This window comes from Cervus elaphus, chromosome 9 (assembly GCF_910594005.1).
Source record: "Cervus elaphus chromosome 9, mCerEla1.1, whole genome shotgun sequence".
Lineage (NCBI taxonomy): Eukaryota > Metazoa > Chordata > Mammalia > Artiodactyla > Cervidae > Cervus > Cervus elaphus.
The window spans coordinates 17986356-18004453 of record NC_057823.1 but is presented as its reverse complement, the minus strand read 5'-3'; the positions used below and the strand labels follow the sequence as shown (position 1 = coordinate 18004453).

General features: G+C 46.2%; 1 protein-coding gene and 1 pseudogene across 18 annotated transcripts in view; one reads left to right on the top strand and one right to left on the bottom strand.

The window, feature by feature from the left end:
• LOC122699517 (basic proline-rich protein-like) overlaps window positions 1-18098 on the top strand; it is a 48973-nt gene that overhangs the window by 15955 nt on the left and 14920 nt on the right. For 8 of the 18 annotated variants that reach the window (XM_043911565.1, XM_043911564.1, XM_043911569.1 and 5 more), the window contains exons 3-6: window positions 5484-5699; window positions 10804-10956; window positions 12089-12316; window positions 18027-18097. The gene's annotated coding sequence lies outside the window, so the exon portion shown is untranslated. Of the gene's footprint in view, window positions 1-5483; window positions 5700-10803; window positions 10957-12088; window positions 12317-16082; window positions 16427-18026; window position 18098 lie in introns of those variants that run through there. The other 10 variants (XR_006342626.1, XR_006342623.1, XR_006342625.1 and 7 more) reach the window with 4 other exon arrangements.
• Window positions 12942-15119, bottom strand: LOC122699516 (annotated as a pseudogene).

The following is an 18098-nucleotide window of genomic DNA, read 5'->3' as shown; positions in this document are numbered from 1 at the left end:
GATCCCACATGCTGCAACAAAGATCCTGTGTGCCACAACTAAGACCCAGTGTGGCCAAATAAATAAATAATATTTTTTAAAAAGACACCTCGGGCAAGAGATGGCAGAAAGGGTGAGCAACAGACTGAAGGGAATATGGAATGAAAATGGCCCACTAGGAAAAAAAAATCTATCAAACACCAAAGAAGACAGTAGTGAAGGAATTAAGATCAGCAACAACAAAAAAACCATATAGGTCATATAGAAAAAAATGGCAAATATTTCTCCAGCATTGACCATGGCAGTGACACTGGAGAATTAACATCGAGAAGTTTCTGATGTCCTCAGGGATTCATTATCCTCCAGACACATCCATCCGCAATATTCACAGAGATTATTGCCAACCTAGAAGGCACACTCAGGTTTCAGTGTTCAGAGTTTCTCAGGGGTTTCATTCGGTAGGAATCACTGATTGAATCCTTACATGATCGGATCATTGCCCAAGTGGCTCAGTCTCCTGCTCCCGTCCCCACCTACCCTCCTTGGAGGTCAGGCTAATATCCTGTGACTCCAGGCCTAACTATCTAATTACGTGTTTGGTCTTTCTGGTTCGAACAACACCCACCCTGAGTCATCGAGTTAGCATAAACGATCCAGGGGTCCACCATGAGTCACTGAGTTAGCATAAACTATCAAGTGTGTTCTGTCTAACATCATACGCAAAAATGAACTTGGAATGAATTAAAAACCTGAATGTAAGGCCAGATACTGTAAAACTCCTAGAGGAAAACCTAGGCAGAACACTCCGACATAAATCTCAGCAATATTTTTTTTGATCCATCTCCTAGATGAATGGAAATAAAAACAAAAATGAACAAATGGGACCTAGTTAAACTTAAAAGCTTTTGCACAGCAAAGGAAACCATAAACAAAATGAAAACAGTCTACAGAATGGGAGAAAATATTTGCAAGTGATGCTACTAGCAAGGGATTAATTTCCAAAATAAACAAATAGTTCATGCAGCTCTACATCAAAAAAGCAACTCAATCAAAACATGGGCAGAAGCTCTAAATGGATGTTTCTCCAAAGAAGACAGACAGATGGGCAACAGGCACATGAAAAGATGTTCAATATCGCTAATTATTAGAGGACTGCAAATCAAAACTATAATGAGATATTACCTCACATGTGTCAGAATGGCCATCGTCAAAAAGTCTACAAATAATAAATGCTGGAGTGGATGTGGAGAAAAATGAACTCTCCTATACTATTGGTGGGAATGTAGGTTGGTTTCAGCCACTATGGAGAACAGTATGGATGTTCCTTAAAAAAATTAAGAATAGAGTTACTATGTAATCCTGCAATCCTGGACATATATCAGAGCAAACTTTAATTCAAAAAGATAACTGCACCCCACTGTTCATAGCAGCACTGTTCACAACAGCCAAGACATGGAAGCAACCTAAATGTCCATCAAAAGATGAATAAATAAACATGTGGTATATATATATATATACAAAGGAATACTACTCAGTCATTAAAAAAATGAAATAATACCATTTGTAGCAACATAGATGGACCTGGATATTATCATATTAAGTGAACTAAGACAAAGAAAGACAAATATCTGATATCACTTATTGTGGAATCTTAAAAAATGATACAGATGAGCTTATTTACATAAGAGAAACAGACTCATGGGTATAGAAAATAAATGTACAATTGTTAATGTTATTCAGTTGCTAAGTCATGTCTGATTCTTTGCCGCCCCATGGACTCAGCACGCCAGGCTTCCCTGTCCTTCGCTATCTCCTGGAGTTTGCTCAAATTCATGTCCATTGAGTGGGTGATGCTATCCAATCATCTCATCCTCTGTCAGCCGCCTCCTCATTTTGCCTTTAAACTTTCCCAGCATCAGGGTCTTTTCCAATGAGTCGACTCTTCCCATCAGGTGGCCAAAGTGTTGGAGCTTCAGCTTCAGCATCAATCCTTCCAATGAATATTCAGGGTTAATTTCCTTTAGGATTGACTGGTTTGATCTTGCAGTCCAAGAGACTCTCAAGAGTCTTCTCCAGCACCATAGTTTGAAAGCATCAATTCTTTGGCACTCAGATTCTTTATGGTCCAACTCTCACATCCACCCATGACTGCTGAAAAAACCATAGCTTTGACCATACAGACCTTTGTTAGCAAAGTGATGTCTCTGTTTTTCAATATGCTTTCTAGGTTTGTCATAGCTTTCCTTCCAAGAAGCAAGTGTCTTTTAATTTCATGGCTGCAGTCACTGTCCACAGTGATTTGGGAACCCAGGAAAATAAAATTTGTCACTGCTTCCACTTTTTCCCCTTCTGCTTGCCATGAAGTGGTGGGACTGGATGCCATAATCTTATTTTTTTTTTTAAGGATGAATTTCAAGCCAACTTTTTCACCCTCCTCTTTCACCTTCACCAAGAGGCTTTTTAATTTCTCTTTACATTCTGCCATTAGAGTGGTATAATTTGTATATCTGAGGTTGTTGATATTTCTCCAAGCAATCTTGATTCCAGCTTGTGATTCATCCAGCCCAACATTTCACATGATGTACTCTGTATATAAGTTAAATAAGCAGGGTGACAATATACAGCCTTGACGTACTCCTTTCCCAATTTTGAACCAGTCCGTTGTTCCATATCCGGTTTTAACTGTTGCTTCTTGACCTACATACAGATTTCTCAGGAGGCAGGTAAGGTGGTTTGGTATTCCCATGTCTTTTAAGAATTTTCCATAGTTCGATGTGATCCACACTGACAGAAGCTTTCGAATAGTCAATAAAACAGAAGTAGATGTTTTTCTGGAATTCTGTTGTTTCCTCTATGATCCAAGGAATGTAGGCAATTTGATCTCTGGTTCTACTGCTTTTTCTAAACCCAGTTTATACATCTGGAAGTTCTCAGTTCAAGTACTACTGAAGCCTAACTTGAAGAATTTTGATCATTACCTTGCTAGCATGTGAAATAAGCACAATTGTAGGGTATTCTGAACATTCTTTGGCATTGTCCTTCTTTGAGATTGAAATGAAAATTGACCTTTTCCAGTCCTGTGGCCACTGCTGAGTTTTCCAAATTTGCTGGCATTCTGAGTGCAGCACATTAACAGCATCATCTTTTAGGATTTTATATAATTGTGAATAAATCTAAATGCATGTTGAGGGAACTTCCCTGGTGATCCAGTGCATTTCCACTTCAGGGGCACAGGTTTGGTCCCTGGTCGGAGAACTAAGATCCCACATGCCATGCTGCACAGCCAAATGGTCAAATAACAATTAAAAAACAATTAGAAACTAAAAAGAAGAATTTTTTAAGAAAAGTTTAAAAATAATAAAAAAAAGAATGACAAGAAAATAATATAAAAAATAAAAATGTAAAGAAAAGATTCAAAAAGGAAAAAACAATAATAAATGCATGTTGAATTTTTTGAAACACTAGTAATAATGTGAAGTATTTCTGAAGTTGAAAATAAAAAGTCTAGAACTTTAAAATTAGTATGGTGGCTGCAGTTGAGCAGATATCTCTGCAGTATAGAAGACCGACCAGGTCCCTGATGTCTGTGTGTCCGGCTGGGGACGTGACGTGAAAAAGCTGAATGAACAAACCCCTCGGCAACCTCCCCTCTGCAGCACGTGCTCTGAAGGCGGGGTGTATAGCAAGGAGCCGGAAACTGGGAAGGTGTACGTGGCTAGAAAGATGCTGCAGGTGACGCCTGAAGAGGGAGCTGGCCTTAAGACAAAGAGTGGGGACAGTGGGAACTGGAGAGACAGAGCCAGTGGGTGAGCACAGCTGACTCCTGCATCAGTAAGATTTGCAGCTTCCAGGGGATCGTGTTTCAGAAGTGGTTTTGCAGCTGCCATCCCGTCTCCCTAGCAGCTGAACCTGTGTGTCCAGGTGCACTGGGCCCAGCCCAAGTGTGTGAAGATCTGCTATTCTTTTTTGTTTTATTTTTTTCTGGCTGCATTACCGAGCACCTGGGAATCTTAGTTCCCTGAACAGAGATTGAACCCACACCCACTGCAGTGGAAGTGCAGAGTCTTAACCCCTGGACCACCAGGGAAGTCCGTATTTTTGTTTTTTTGTGTTTTTCAAATATGTATTCATTTATTTATCTTACTTGACTGTGTTGGGTCTTAGTTGCATCATGCGGGATCTTTTGTTGTGGCATGTGGGCTCTGGAGCCTGTAGGCTCAGGAGTCACATGTGGGACCTTAGTTCCCAAACCAGGAAGTGAACCCAATCCCCCTGTGGTGGAAGTGCAGAGCCTTACCCACTGGACCACTGGGGAAGTCCCTATTTTTTTTTTTAATATTTTTTGAATTTATTTATAGATATTATTTTTGGCTGTCCTGGGTCTTCGTTGTTCCTCAGACGTTTTTCTAGTTGTGGAGAGCAGAAGCTGCTAGTTGCAGGGCTTGGGCTCCTCATTGCCGTGGCTTCTTTCGTTATGGAGCACAGGCTCTAGGGCACATGGACTTCGGTAGTCGTGGCTCCCAGGCTTTAGACCACAGGCTCAGTAGCTGTGGTACATGGGCTTAGTTGTTCTGCAGCATGTGCATGCCCACATTCTAAGCAGCGTTATTCACAATGGCGCAGCCAAATAAATAAAAATTTTTTTAAAGAAAATGATAAATCCCATGAGGGCAGGACTGGAACTCTTTGCTGCCTCCCAGTGCCAGAGATTTTATTGGATGCAGAGTGGAGAATATTTTTTTAAAAAAGATCTTCTTCCAGTATTGAGGCACTTGGTGTATTGTCAAGGATCAGGCTGTGAATGTGCCTCTGATGAAGGCTTGGGTCCTCAGTATGCATCAGCTGGCCGCTAACATAGCTGCTGTCCATAGTGAATTCTCTTCCTCTGAAGATGATGAACCACTGCAATGGACAGAATGCATTCCCCCCAAATTCATGTGTTAAGTTGCTAACACCTAAGATGCTGGTATTAGGGGGCGGGGCCTTTGGGAAGGGGTTAAGTCAGGAGGGTGGATCCCCCATGAGTGGAATTAGTGCCCTTGTAAAAGAGACCCCAAAGAATTGATGCTACCAAACTGTGGTGCTGGAGAAGACTCTTGAGAGTCCCTTGGACTGCAAGGAGATCAAACCACTCAATCCTAAAGGAAATTGAAAAAAAGAAAAAAAATATATATAAAGGAAATTGACCCTGAATATCCATTAGAAAGACTGATGCTGAGGTGAACTTTTTTGTTCTTTTTCTTTCTTCTTTTGTGTTTGTGCTCTAAGACAAAGGCGACAAACATCTCTGCTTTATCAGGCTGTGGATCTGTAACAAACCTTCATCAGAGGGTGAACTGGAAGATTTTCCTGATAACCTCTCTGGCGATTTTGCAGATTGCATCTTCACAGTGGTTCCAGGAGATATTCATGGACTGTAGAAACGCAGACTATCACAGAATTTGTAGCAGTCACGTGTCCTTGGAGCTGCTGGCATATTAATTTCTTCTCACCCTTTTTGCCAGGATGATAGCTAGAATGATTGCTGCTCAGAGGACCAGGCCCAGCTGTCTCCATGGTAACATTATACCTTACCAGTGTCGCTCACATTGCTCCAAGAACACGGTTCGTAGGATCAGTCCCAGTCATCGCCATGGTAACATCGTACCCTACCAGCATCACCTTCATCTCCCCAAGAACGTGGTTGCACAGGGACCAAGGCAGACCTGCAAGGGAAAAAGGTACCTTCACAGTTTGAATCTCCATTTAAACAACCTCTGTCTCTGTAGATCAAGTTCACTAGGTTTTAAGAGCAGAAAATTTCTTAATAGATCTCAACTGTTTTGCAAGCTGGCATTTCAAAGCAGAGCTTCACAGAAGAATGGCCTGAAATCCTACAGGTGAAAGTATCTTCCAGCGACCACATGCTAGAGTAGAACAGCCTCCGAGCTCTGGTATCAAGAGTAGAGACAATTAGGAATCTTGCTTTTTGAAAAAGATGTAGCATTTTGATGGCAGAAAACCTAAATATAATCTATGGCTATTGGGACCTCGCGCTCCCCTGCTGGCTCAGTGATAAAGAATCTGCCTGCCAATGCAGGAGATGCAGGTTCGGTCCCTGGGTCGGGAAGATCCCCTAGAGAAGGAAATGACAACCTACTCCAGTATTCTTGCCTGGGAAATCCCATGGACAGAAGAGCCTGGTGGATACAGTCGCAAGGAGTCGGACACGAATGAGGGCTGCCCTGGGTCTTAGTTGAGGTATGAGAGCTTCTAACTCCGATGGCTTCTCTTGTTGTAGAGTATGGGCTCTAAGTGCATGGGCTTCACTGCTTGCAGCTTGCGAGCTCAGTAGTACTGGCACACGGACTTAGTTGCTTCATGTCATGTCAGATCTTCCTGGACCTGGGATGTAACCCATGTCCTCTACATTGTAAGGCGATTCTTAACCCCTGGACCACCAGGGAAATCTTGAGGTTAATGTATTTGAACATTTATTGGTTGATGCTTTTTGACGCATGACGTCTGAAGATGTGATTCTGTGACACCAACAACTGAAAAACAGTGGGATGGAACCGTGAAGAGGTGGTCTTGTGTGTTATTGACATTAAGCTGTCATGAATCCAAATTTGAGTATTATAACTTTAGGATGTTGAATGCAATCCCCATGGTAACCACAAAGAAAATGGCTATAGAATATACACAAAAGGAAATAGGAGAGGCATTTAAATGTTTCACTAAAAAAATTAAACACAAAAGAAAACGTAATGCAGGAAATGAAAGACAAAAGAGCTGTAAGGTATATAGAAAACAATTATCAGTGTGACAGAAGTAAGTCCTTCTTTATCAGTAGTTGTTACGAATAAAGGAATTTCTAGGACTTCCCTGGTGGTCCAGAGGCTAAGACTCCTCACTCCCAATGCAGGGGGCCCCAGGTTGATCCCTGGTTGGGGAGCTAAATCAGCAACTAAGAGTTCAAATGTCACAGCTATAAAGACTCCACATGCCCCAGCTAAGATCAAAGATCCAACATGCCACAACTAAGACCTGCCACAGCCAAATATATAAATAATAAGAAAAAATTTTTAATGAATGATGAAACTTCTGACATTTGCTATGACATGAACAAACCTAGAGGACATGATACTCGGTGAAATAAGCCAGACATGAAAGGACAAATACTGTAAGATTTCTCTTAAGGGGAGGTCCCTAGATTCACAGAGACAGAAAGTAGGTAGGTGGGGGCCAGTGACTGGGGGAGGGGGATGGGGAGTGACTGTTTAAAGGGGACAGAGTTTCACTTTGGGAAGATGAAAAGAGTTCTGGAGGTGGATGGTGGGGAGGGTTGCACGACAGTGTGAATGTACTTACTGTCACCGAACTATATACTTAAAAATGGTTAACACAGTAGATTTTATGTTATGTATATTTTGCTGCAAGATCAAACCAGTCAATCCTAAAGGAAATCAACCCTGAATATCCATTGAAATGACTGATGCTGAAGTTGAAGCTCCAATATTTTGTCCACCTGATGCAAACAGCCGACTAATTAGTAAAGACTTTGATGCTGGGCAAAATTGAGGGCAAAAGGAGAAGGTTGCGGCAGAGGATGAGATGGTTAGATACCATCACCGACTCAATGGACACAAATTTGAGCAAGCTCTGGGAGACAGCAGAGGACAGGGGAGTTGGCGTGCTGCAGTACATGGGGTCGCAAAGAGTCAGACATGATTTAGTAACTGAACAACAACAAAAGTTTTACCATAATAAAATTTTTAAATAAAAGAAGAAATGAGCTGTTTATCTTTAATGAAGACAGTGTTTCAGTTTCACAAGATAAGAAGAGTTCTGGAGATGGATAGTTGACTATGGCCACACAACAATGTAACTGTATGTACCCTATACCACTGAACGGGACACTTAAAAATGATTACAATGTAAATGTCATGTATGTGTGAGTGTGTGCCTGAGTGTGTGCTCAGCCGCTTCAGTCATGTCCGACTCTTTGCGACCCTATGGCCCGCCAGACTCCTCTGTCCACGGGATTCTCCAGGCAAGGATTCTGGAGTGGGTTGCCACACCCTCCTCCAGGGGATCTTCTTGACCCAGGGATCGAACCCATGTCTCCTGCGTCTCCTGCACTTGCAGATGGATTCTTTACTCACTGAGCAACCTAGGAAGCCCAAATGTTATGTATATTTCACCACAATTAACAAAAGAGCATATTGAAAAACGAAAAGAAGAAAAAGAGCTATCAAACCATGAAAAGACATGGAGGTACCTTAAGTGCCCATATACTTCATAAAAGGAGGCAGTCAGAAAACACTGTATATCATATGACTCCAACCATAGGACATTCTGGTACCAGGCTCTTCTGTCCATGGGATTTCCCATGGAAGGATACTGGGTTGCCATTTTCTTCTCCAACAGAGATGGTAAAACCTCAGTAGTTGCCAGGAGGTTGGACAGAGGGAGAAACAGGTGGAGGCCTGGGGATTTTTAGGGCAATGGAACTCTTCTGTACAATACTGGGTGGATAGTCATCATTATTTTTCAAAAGTCATAGAACTGCACAACACCAAGAGTGAGACCCACTCTAAATTATGGGCTTTAACTAATAATGCATCAATCTTGCTGTTGTTCAATAGCTCAGTTGTGTCCGACTCTTTGTGACCCCTTGGACTACAGCACGCCAGGCTTCCCTGTTCTCTACTATCTCCCGGAGTTTGCTCAAACTCACGTCCATTGAGGTTCAGTCTTACTTCATTCTTTAGCACAGCTGCACCACACTCCTGCAAAATGTTAATAACTGAGGAAACTGGAGGGGAGGAGTAGGGGAATTGGGCAGGTATATGGAAACTCTGTATTCATTTCTCAGTATTTCTGTAAACCTAGAACTATAAAACAAAGGGTTATTAATTTTTACAAAATACATAGGCCATCCCAGCTACCAAGGCCCAAGTCCAGCTTGGTACGAGGGCCCAAGACCACGTGACCTGGTGGTCTTAGCCCACCCACACTGTGTCCTCTGCCTGGGACGCCCCTACCTACCCCTGAGGTCTCCTCCATCCCGGGCTGGACTCCCCAGCAAACTTCACGACCTCTGGCCCCTGGAGGCAGGGGGCTATTTAGGTAACATTTTTGTTTGTATGTTTTGTACCCTTTTTTTTTCCCTTAAGCCACACTGCATGCCCTGTGGGATCTGTTACCTGTCCAGGGATTGAGCCTGGGTCCCCGGCAGTGGAAGCCTGGAGTCCTAACAACAGGACCTCCAGGAAATTCTTTGTTGTTGTTGTTTTTTTAATTTTAATTTTATTTTTTTATGTATTTCTTTTCACCTACACTGTGTCTTCATTGCTGCCTGTGGGCTTCCTCTAGTTGCAGTGAGCAGGGGCTACTCTCTAGTTGCGGTGCATGGGCTTCTCATTGTGGTGGCGTCTTTGTTTCTGAGCACAGGCTCTAGGGTGCACGGGCTTCAGCGTGCAGGCTCAGTAGTTGTGGCTCTGGGCCCTGGAGTGTGGGTTTGGTAGTTGTGGCACATGGCACCGATGTGTGAGGACCAGGGATCAAACTCATGTCCACTGCATTTGCAGGCAGATTCCTATCTACTACGCCACCAAGGAAGTTCCCCAGGGTTTTTTTTTACACCTATATTACAGTAGATGTATAACATTATATAAGTTACAGGTGTACAATATAGTGATTCACGATGTTTAAATGTTATACTTCATTATAGTTATAAATTATTGGCTTTATTTCCCATGCGTGTGAGTTCAGTCACTCAGTCGTGTCCAACGCTTTGCGACTCATAGACGGCAGCCTGCCATGCCCCTTTGTCCACAGAATTTTCCAGGCAAGAATACTGGAGTGGGTTCCCATTTCCTACTCCAGGGGATCTTCCTGACCCAGGGATCAAACCCATGTCACCTGCATCTCAGGCATCGGCAGGTGGATTCTTCACCACTGCACCACCTGTTCAATATACCCTTGTAGCTTATTTTATACTGGTTGTACTTCCTACTCTGCTACCCTTATGTTGCCACTTACCCCATCCTTCTCCACACTGGTAATCACTGGTAACCACTAGTTCCCCAAGCAGGGATTTGAATCCATGCCTTCTTCAGTGAAGCATGGAGTCTTAAGTGCTGAACAGGTAGGAAAGTCTCTAGTTTTTTCTCTATTGATAAGATGTGTGAGTGTCTGAGGAACCCAAGTGCCACGGGGGGTGGATAGGAACTAGATTTCATTTAATCCTCTTTTGAGTCAATTTATCTTTGTCCAAATTGCTCTGGATTCACCAGAATGAGCTGATATCATTTTCCTTAAAAGGGGCTGAGGACAAGAGACTAGGAAATGAGAAATGATAAACAGTTTAAAAGCTCCAGCTTCCAGAATTCCCTGGCAGTCCAGTGGTTAGGACTCTGTGCTTCCACTGCAGGGGGCACAGGTTTGATCCCTGGTGGGGGAACTAAGATCCCACATGCAGTGAGGCACGGCTAAATACATAAATTTAAAGTTCCAGCTTCACTCACGTTTTCATGGGAACACTTACAAGGCTTTGTTGTTGTTCAGCCACTCAGTCATGTCTGACTCTTTGTGACTCCATCAACTGCAGCACACCAGGCTTCCCTGTCCTTCACCATCTCCCTGAGTTTGCTCAAACTCATGTCCATTGAGTCAGTGATATCATCCAACCATCTCATCCTCTGTGGTCCCCTTCTCCTCTTGCCTAATTTTCTCTCAATAGGATTCAGTGTATAATAATTTACTATGAATTCATAATTGAAAACCTATTTGTGAGCTCTCCAGGTGGCTCAGTGGTAAAGAATTTGCCTACCAATGCAGGAGTCACGGGTTCAATCCCCGATCCAGGAAGATCCCACATGCTGGAGCGACCGAGCTCTGCTCCACAACTACTGAAGCCTGTGCTCCACGAGAGAAGTCACCATAGTGAGAAGCCTAGCACGGCAGCTACAGAGTCGTCTCCTCTCACCACAGGTAGGGAAAAGCCCGCACAGAAACTGCAGACCCAGCACAGCCCCCCAAAATTTTAATTAAAAAATAAATATTTGTAGGCATAAGATTCCTTTTTCTGTGCTTAGTCGCTGTGTCATGTCTGATGCTTTGCAACCCCCTGGACTGTAGCCCGCCAGGCTCCTCTGTCTATGGGGATTCTCCAGGGAAGAATACAGGAGTGAGTTGCCATGCCCTCCTCTAGGGGATCTTTCCAACCTAGGGATCAAACCCAGGTCTCCTGCATTGCAGGCGGATTCTTTACCATCTGAGGCACCAGGGAAGTTCTTATTCTGAGCCCTTAATAAATACATTCTGAAAAAGATCAGTCAGTATTTCTGGAACAGGTGCTATCTTCCCTAAAGTGCCCTGACAACACAGGGTAAAAACAAGGCAGGCTGCACACCCTTGGGAACGCAGATCCACCCGCTGCCTTCACCAGCCACTTAACATGGTCACTATATAAAGGGGAGGGGGACCTCAGACCCAAGGATCCCAAGCCACCTCCCTCCTGCTGGGCCCCTGATTTTTCATCCAGCCAGACACAAGCATCCTTGGGTCAGGGATTGCCATCCCGGGAAATCAGACTTAGGGCTGCTTTTCCTCCCTGCTCCCCACCCCCCACCCACCAACACCAAGCTCATCTCTACAGATGGCAGATCCAGCTGACTCTTCAGTTAGCTTCTTTGGGGGCAAGATTCTGGACAAGCCCCATAAATGCTGAACTACAAACCACCCCATATACACCCTGACTACACCCTGACCCATCTATCCTCCCCCCATCCCTTCCAGGGACAACATCCAGTCATGAAACCCTGCTTTTTAATCCAAAGGAAACAAGTCCAACTTAATTTCTCCCTCCAGTAATTCCCCCATAACCCTGTGTGTGTGTGTGTGTGTGTGTGTGTGTGTGTGTGTGTGTTAGTTGCTCAGTCGTGTCCAACTCTGCGACCCCATGGATTGTAGCCGCCAGGCTCCTCTGTCCATGGGATTCTCCAGGCAAGGATACTGGAGTGGGTTGTCATTTCCTTCTCCATCCCCAGGGTATCTTCCCGATCCAGGGATCGAACCTGGGTCTCCTGCATTGCAGGCAGATTCTTTACCATCTGATCCGCAGGGGAAGCCCACCAGATCAATCCTAGTTGGAGGCAAAAGACCCAGTCTACTCTAGTGCAGTAACCATGGGCCAGGATGCAGAGGAAATGACTGGTGCAGCCCTGGTGAGAGAGAAGAGGTTCTGGCGCCTTCTGGTGGTCATCTCATGCCACAACCCGTCCTGAGACGCTCCGTGGCGTCGGCTATAATCTGCCAGCAAAATCAGCTCCAAAGATACCTTTTACAATAGGTGAGCGGATATACAAACGGTGGCGCATCCAGACAATGGCGTACAGTGGACGATAAAAATAAATGAGCTGTGGGGGAGGGATGTATTGGGAGTTTTGGATAAATAGATGTAAACTACCGTACATAGAATGGATAAACAACAAGGTCCTACTGTATGGAACTTTCCTGGTGGCTCAGTTGGTAAAGAATCTGCCTGCAATGTGGGAGACCTGGGTTCGAACCCTGGGTTGGGAAGATTCCCTGGAGGTATCTATATCTATCTATCTGTATGTACACACATATATATTTTTTTGGCCATACCCCATGCTTGCAGAATCTTAGTTTCCCAACCAGGGACTGAACCTGGGCCTGTGGCAGTGGAGACATGGAGTCCTAACTACTGGACTGCCAGGGAATTCCCTATTTTTAATTTTTTTTATTTTAGAGCAACATCTTACACTTTATAATGCACTCACAAATTTTTACACAAACTTCATGTTTACAAGTACAAAAAGGCAAAGAACCTCAAAGAATCAAAGTCACTGCATCATCGACTACATTCAGTAGAGTTAATACTGTTGTCCTCGTTCTTCATCTTCTAAATCCAGAAGGGAACCATGAATCCATCCCCCATGTGGACTCCACTTTCAGAAGTTGGAGACTGGGTGTAGCTCTGCACACGTTTGGGTTTCGATAGAGCTGAACTGAGATTCCATTGTGTTCCAGACCAGATCGGCCAGAAGAAAGTCATCACTGCTGTCTGAGTTTCATTGCTGGTGAAAAATAAGCTCCCCAAAGTTTCAAAGCCAGAGTTCATGGTCTGTGTTTCGGCACTGTCCAACTGAACTTTCTTTTCCAGGACAGGCAGATGTTTAGCAGTGGAGATTCCGTCAGTCTGGGTATCTGTGTCAGATGAATCATTACTCAAGGAAAGGCTGGAATATTTCAGGATACTTCCCAGCAGCAGACAAGGGCTACTGTCGAAAAAGAAGTTCAGGTCCATCTGTGTCTGTGTGTCAAAGATGTCAAGGCCTAAGAAGCTAGAATTTCCCCTACAACTGTAGGCCTGTGTAGAGGGGTCTGCAAGGAAGAAGTCAGTTTGGGTTTCTATGTCCAGTGACTCCAAGACTGACTCAGTGGTCATGGTGCTAAGCTCACTCTCCTCGGTTTGCGTCTGGATATTTGAGGCTGAAAAGAACTCTTCGACATCAAAATCAATTTCAGGATTCTGGGCTGGGCCAGATGGGAGCTGAGTGTCAGGTCCAGTATTTGTGCCAGACAAAAGACTACAATTGTCCGGCATCTGACCAGGCAGGTTGCTTGACAAGATGTTTTCTAGGTCACTGAATAAATCCATGGTCGGAGTCTGATTACATGTCGTGTTCTGTGATGAAAGCATGCTATTCGGTGTACTGAAGTTTATAATTGGTGCGGATTTCTCAATATCTTGAGTTAAAGTTTTAGGGTGGTTCTGAGGTAACAAGTCATGAGTTACAATCTCTGCTACTAAGCCACTGCTTATAATATTGTCTGTAGACACACTATATGATGAATGGACACTCTCAAAAATGTCTCCACACATTACAACTTGGTCCATCTGTACTCGGTCATCTGCTGGATGCTGCATTCCACTGGTCTGAGTTTCTCTGGAGATCCTACCTGGCTGGAAACTGGCATCTATAAATGCATCAGTCTGAGCAGTGATAGATAAGGTTACCTTAGAACTGGGCAAAAAAGTCTGAGTTTGAACACTAATGGGAAGGGAAACCTGGAAACCAAATGTCAAATAAGTTTGTGAACAGGGTGACACAGAGGAGTCAGGGCTGACCCACGGTGCAAATGGCATAAATTGTGGTGTGGTGTGGGACAGGTCTGTCTGTACATTGATTGAAGAAATGCTGTTCTTCTGACATGTGTTCCGAGTTCTTGTAATGGGTTAAATGGACTTTTACCCAAGTTCACTTGAACACCTGTGCTAATCAGCTCAACAGCAACAGCATTTACTTTTAAGAGAGGGAGGCTCTCCTTAAGAGAGCAGGGCTCCGAAACTAGGCCGAGGATCAGGGTTCCAATGGAGAAGGCAAGTAATTTCATGGCACCAGGTCGACACCCAACACCACAGGCTGGGCTGATGAGTCGGCTGTAGGCGCAAAGACAGGCATAGGAGAAAATTGCATGATGGGGAGTTTAACCAAAGCCACTCTGGGCTTTGGTAAAAGCAACATCTGAGGGTACCTTGGAGCTGCTGGAAGAGTCTGCTGTTTGGCATTAGAGCTGCAAGAGTCTTCAGAAGAAGCCACCAGCCTTATTTCTGAAGTTTTCTAGTTCTGGAGCATCTGGTCGTGGAACTGGTTGGTTGCTCAGTGATCCAACAGTCTTCCTGGACAACTTCTGGCTGTACAGGCAGTTTTCCATTTTCCTTTCCTTACTAGGTGGATCCCTGTGTTCGGCAGGGATCTCATGGCCAGTTCAGTAGATGTGGGGCTGTAATGCAGTCCTACTGGCATAGGGACAGCCACACGTGCACCGGAAGGTCTTGCCACAATCCTCTGCATGTCTTTTCAGGGCCCACTCAGTGCTATACGAATTGCTGTCCTTACTACATTTATGCTTCTTTTCAGCATGCATTTTCATAAACTGCTATTTTACGAGAGAAAATTGAGAAAATGGTCTGTCAGGGCCTCTAGGGCATCATTCAATTGGACAACAGTAGAATTTCGGTACAATGGCAACCCACTCCAGTACTCTTGCCTGGAAAATCCCATGGGCGGAGGAGCCTGGTAGGCTGCAGTCCATGGAGTTGCTAAGAGTCAGACACGACTGAGCGACTTCACTTTCACTTTTCACTTTCCTGCATTGGAGAAGGAAATGGCAACCCACTCCAGTGTTCTTGCCTGGAGAATCCCAGGGACGGGGGAGCCTGGTGGGTTGCCGTCTATGGGGTCACACAGAGTCGGACATGACTGAAGCGGCTTAGCAGCAGCAGCCGTAGCATTTCGGTACGGTTTTCAAATCTTTTCTTATTGTTGGATTCACTATGCCATCCCACAGGCGGTACATGTTGAGCGCGGGGCTGTTGGGCAGGATCTTGCTACAGCTGCGCACCATGCACGGGATGTTGGTCCTCACGGCCTAGGACAGCTCGCTCACCAGCGGCTGGATGAGCTCCGGGGCCGGCGAAACTGAACCCGTGGGCTGCTGCCTCGCCACCGTCAGGCTGGCTGCCTCTCAGCTGCCTGGGGGGACCCCAAGGACCTGAGGCGGCGGCGGCACCCCTTGCGGCCGCCGGGACAGCCGGGGCACGCGAGGCGAGAGCCGCGGGATCCGCCTCCACTGCCTCAGAGGCCGCCATAACTCTCGCTCTGCAGCCGGACCCCTGTTGTGAAATTTTGAGCTTTTTAAGCTTACATGCTTTTCTGGTTAGGACCTGCACTTGCCGGTGCCGGGTGACACCAGTCCCTGGTCACCTTCCCCTACCTGGGGACAAGACGCTCCTCTTCCATGCCCGGCCTTCAGGTGTATGGGCTCAGTGCTGCCCCTGACCTCTGACCTGGCCCCCATTGTGGGATGGAAAGGCAGCGACCCCTCAGTTCTGCCTGCTGCCCACACCCACTCTGTTTCATGCCTGTAGGTGTTCGTTCGGAGGCCCCTGTGTCTCTGACCTGCTCTGACCCCCGCCTGCCCTGTTCCATCTCTTCTGCCCTGTCCCTGGGTGCATTTCCATCAAGGAGACACATCTCTAGCAGTGAGAGGTCTGATGGGTAAAAGCATCATCTCGTCTCTTCTAGATTCTTTGGGGACAGAGGCCCCCGGGTGGGTGACTCCAGCCTTCCTGGCAGAGGTGATGCTGAACCCCCAGTACTGAACAACAGCCGGGATCTGCAGTGCCTTCGGGGCTCCAAGGAGGGAGTGGGCTGCAGCCAGAGATGCCCATGTCCCTGTGAGGAGTCTCAGAGCTTCCACACCTGACCCAGAGGAGAGCACGAAGGAGGGGAGAGAGGATGCAGGAGAGAAGATGGATGGAAGATGGAGGCAGAGGACAGCAGAGTACAGGAGGATGGATATAGAGGGAGGAGTGTGAATGGGACAGAGGAGTTGAGACAGGAAGAGGAGGAAGTGCAGGAAACATAAAGGGGGAGGAGGAGGGGGAGGCTGGCAGGAAGCAGGAGTGGGAGGAGGACGGGTGGCTGAGGTGGATGGTGAGGTGAAGGTCTGGGGGTGGGGGACATGTGGAGAATGGAGGAGGAGGAAGGGGCTGGGGCTGGCCGAGGACTGTATAGCAGCTGATGGAGGGGTAGGGAGGATGGAGAAGCGATGGAAGCTGAGGGGAAGAGGTGGGGGGATGCAGGGGTGGGGGTGTGGATGGAGGAGGATGAGGGGAGAAGGGCAGAGCTTTGGCATCTCCAGAGCCCGGTGGGTTCAAGCCTGTGCCCGTGTCCTGGATCCCAGAGGCATTCTGTCTGTCCTGCCCCAGATCGGGCAAGCTGGCCACGTGAGTTCGTGTGGCCTGTGGGCTGGGGGGTGGGGACCCAGGGCCTCACCCTGTGCAGTGCACTGTCCCCCATCCTCTCCATGTGTCACCAGCTCTACACTCTCCAGCCATGTTCTTGATGGTTTTCTGTGCGAGTCCAGGAACTGAGGCCCTTCCCCCTTGGCCTTGTTCAGACTTGTGGACTGAAGGGTGGTCTCAGCAGCACAGAGAGGCTGCCTGAGGCTAAATAAGTCATTCTTTTCCCAAACAACACCCTTCTGATCGGCTGATGTGTTGCCTGAGCCCATTCACCAGCCAGGATCAGTGAGTTAGGTCCATTATGAGTTAGGTCCATCTCTCTTCCTAGTGCCTTTGGTCCCCAGTCCTTGCTCTGCCTCCCAAGAGGGGCCATCCTGTGGGGGGTGCGGGGGTGGTGAGGGGGGCTCGGTCCCAGGAAAAGCCCCGTGGGCAGTGGCTCAGGGCTACTGCCCTAGAACATGAGAGCCCCTGGTTGTGTTTTAATCTAAGTGAAGTCTCTGCCACTTTCAGGGCTCTTGGGGCAAATCGGGCTCAAAGAGCTTTCTCTGAAATTCACACATCATCCACTTTAGCTCAAGTAGACCAGAGGTCTTTATTTTACAGACTCCTGCTACCGTCCCCACTACATCCTCCTGTCACCACCTCATAAAAGTCTCTTATCCATCAGCAGATACCCACCCCTCGCCCATCCCCCAGCCCTGGGGACCCCCGATCCAGTTTCTGTCTGTATGGGCCTGGCAATGCTAGACACTTCAAATCAATGGAATCATACAATATATGGTCTCTTGTGCCTGATTTCACCCATCCACAGTGTAGCTGGGGTCACCATTTCCTGCATGCAGTACAGGAGAGTTCCAATCTCTCCACATCCTGTTATTGGGAATAAAGTTTCCAGGGATGAGAAGTGGTGTGCCCTGTGGTCTTGATTTGCATCTCCCTGATGGCTGATGAGGTTCAGCAACTCCCCCTGAGACTGTTGGCCTTGTTTTCTAAAGCTGGGTGGACTTTGGAGAAAGGTCTACCCCTGTCCTGAAGTCTAGAAGTGGAAGTATTAGGTGTGGATGCAAGCCATGATCGCCAAGGGGGATCCCACCCACTAAGGAGGCACTAATGTCTGATTTCTCCCCCTATGACCAGGAAGCTGCCAACAGGGAGCCAACTTCCACTTGCTGGGTCTCTGAAGCTCTTTAGGGCACTGGAATACATGGATTTTGTCTTGCAGCATCCAACATGGAGAAGCTGGAGACCCTACTAGCCTTGGAATGAGAAGAAATTATAACAAAATATGAGCAGG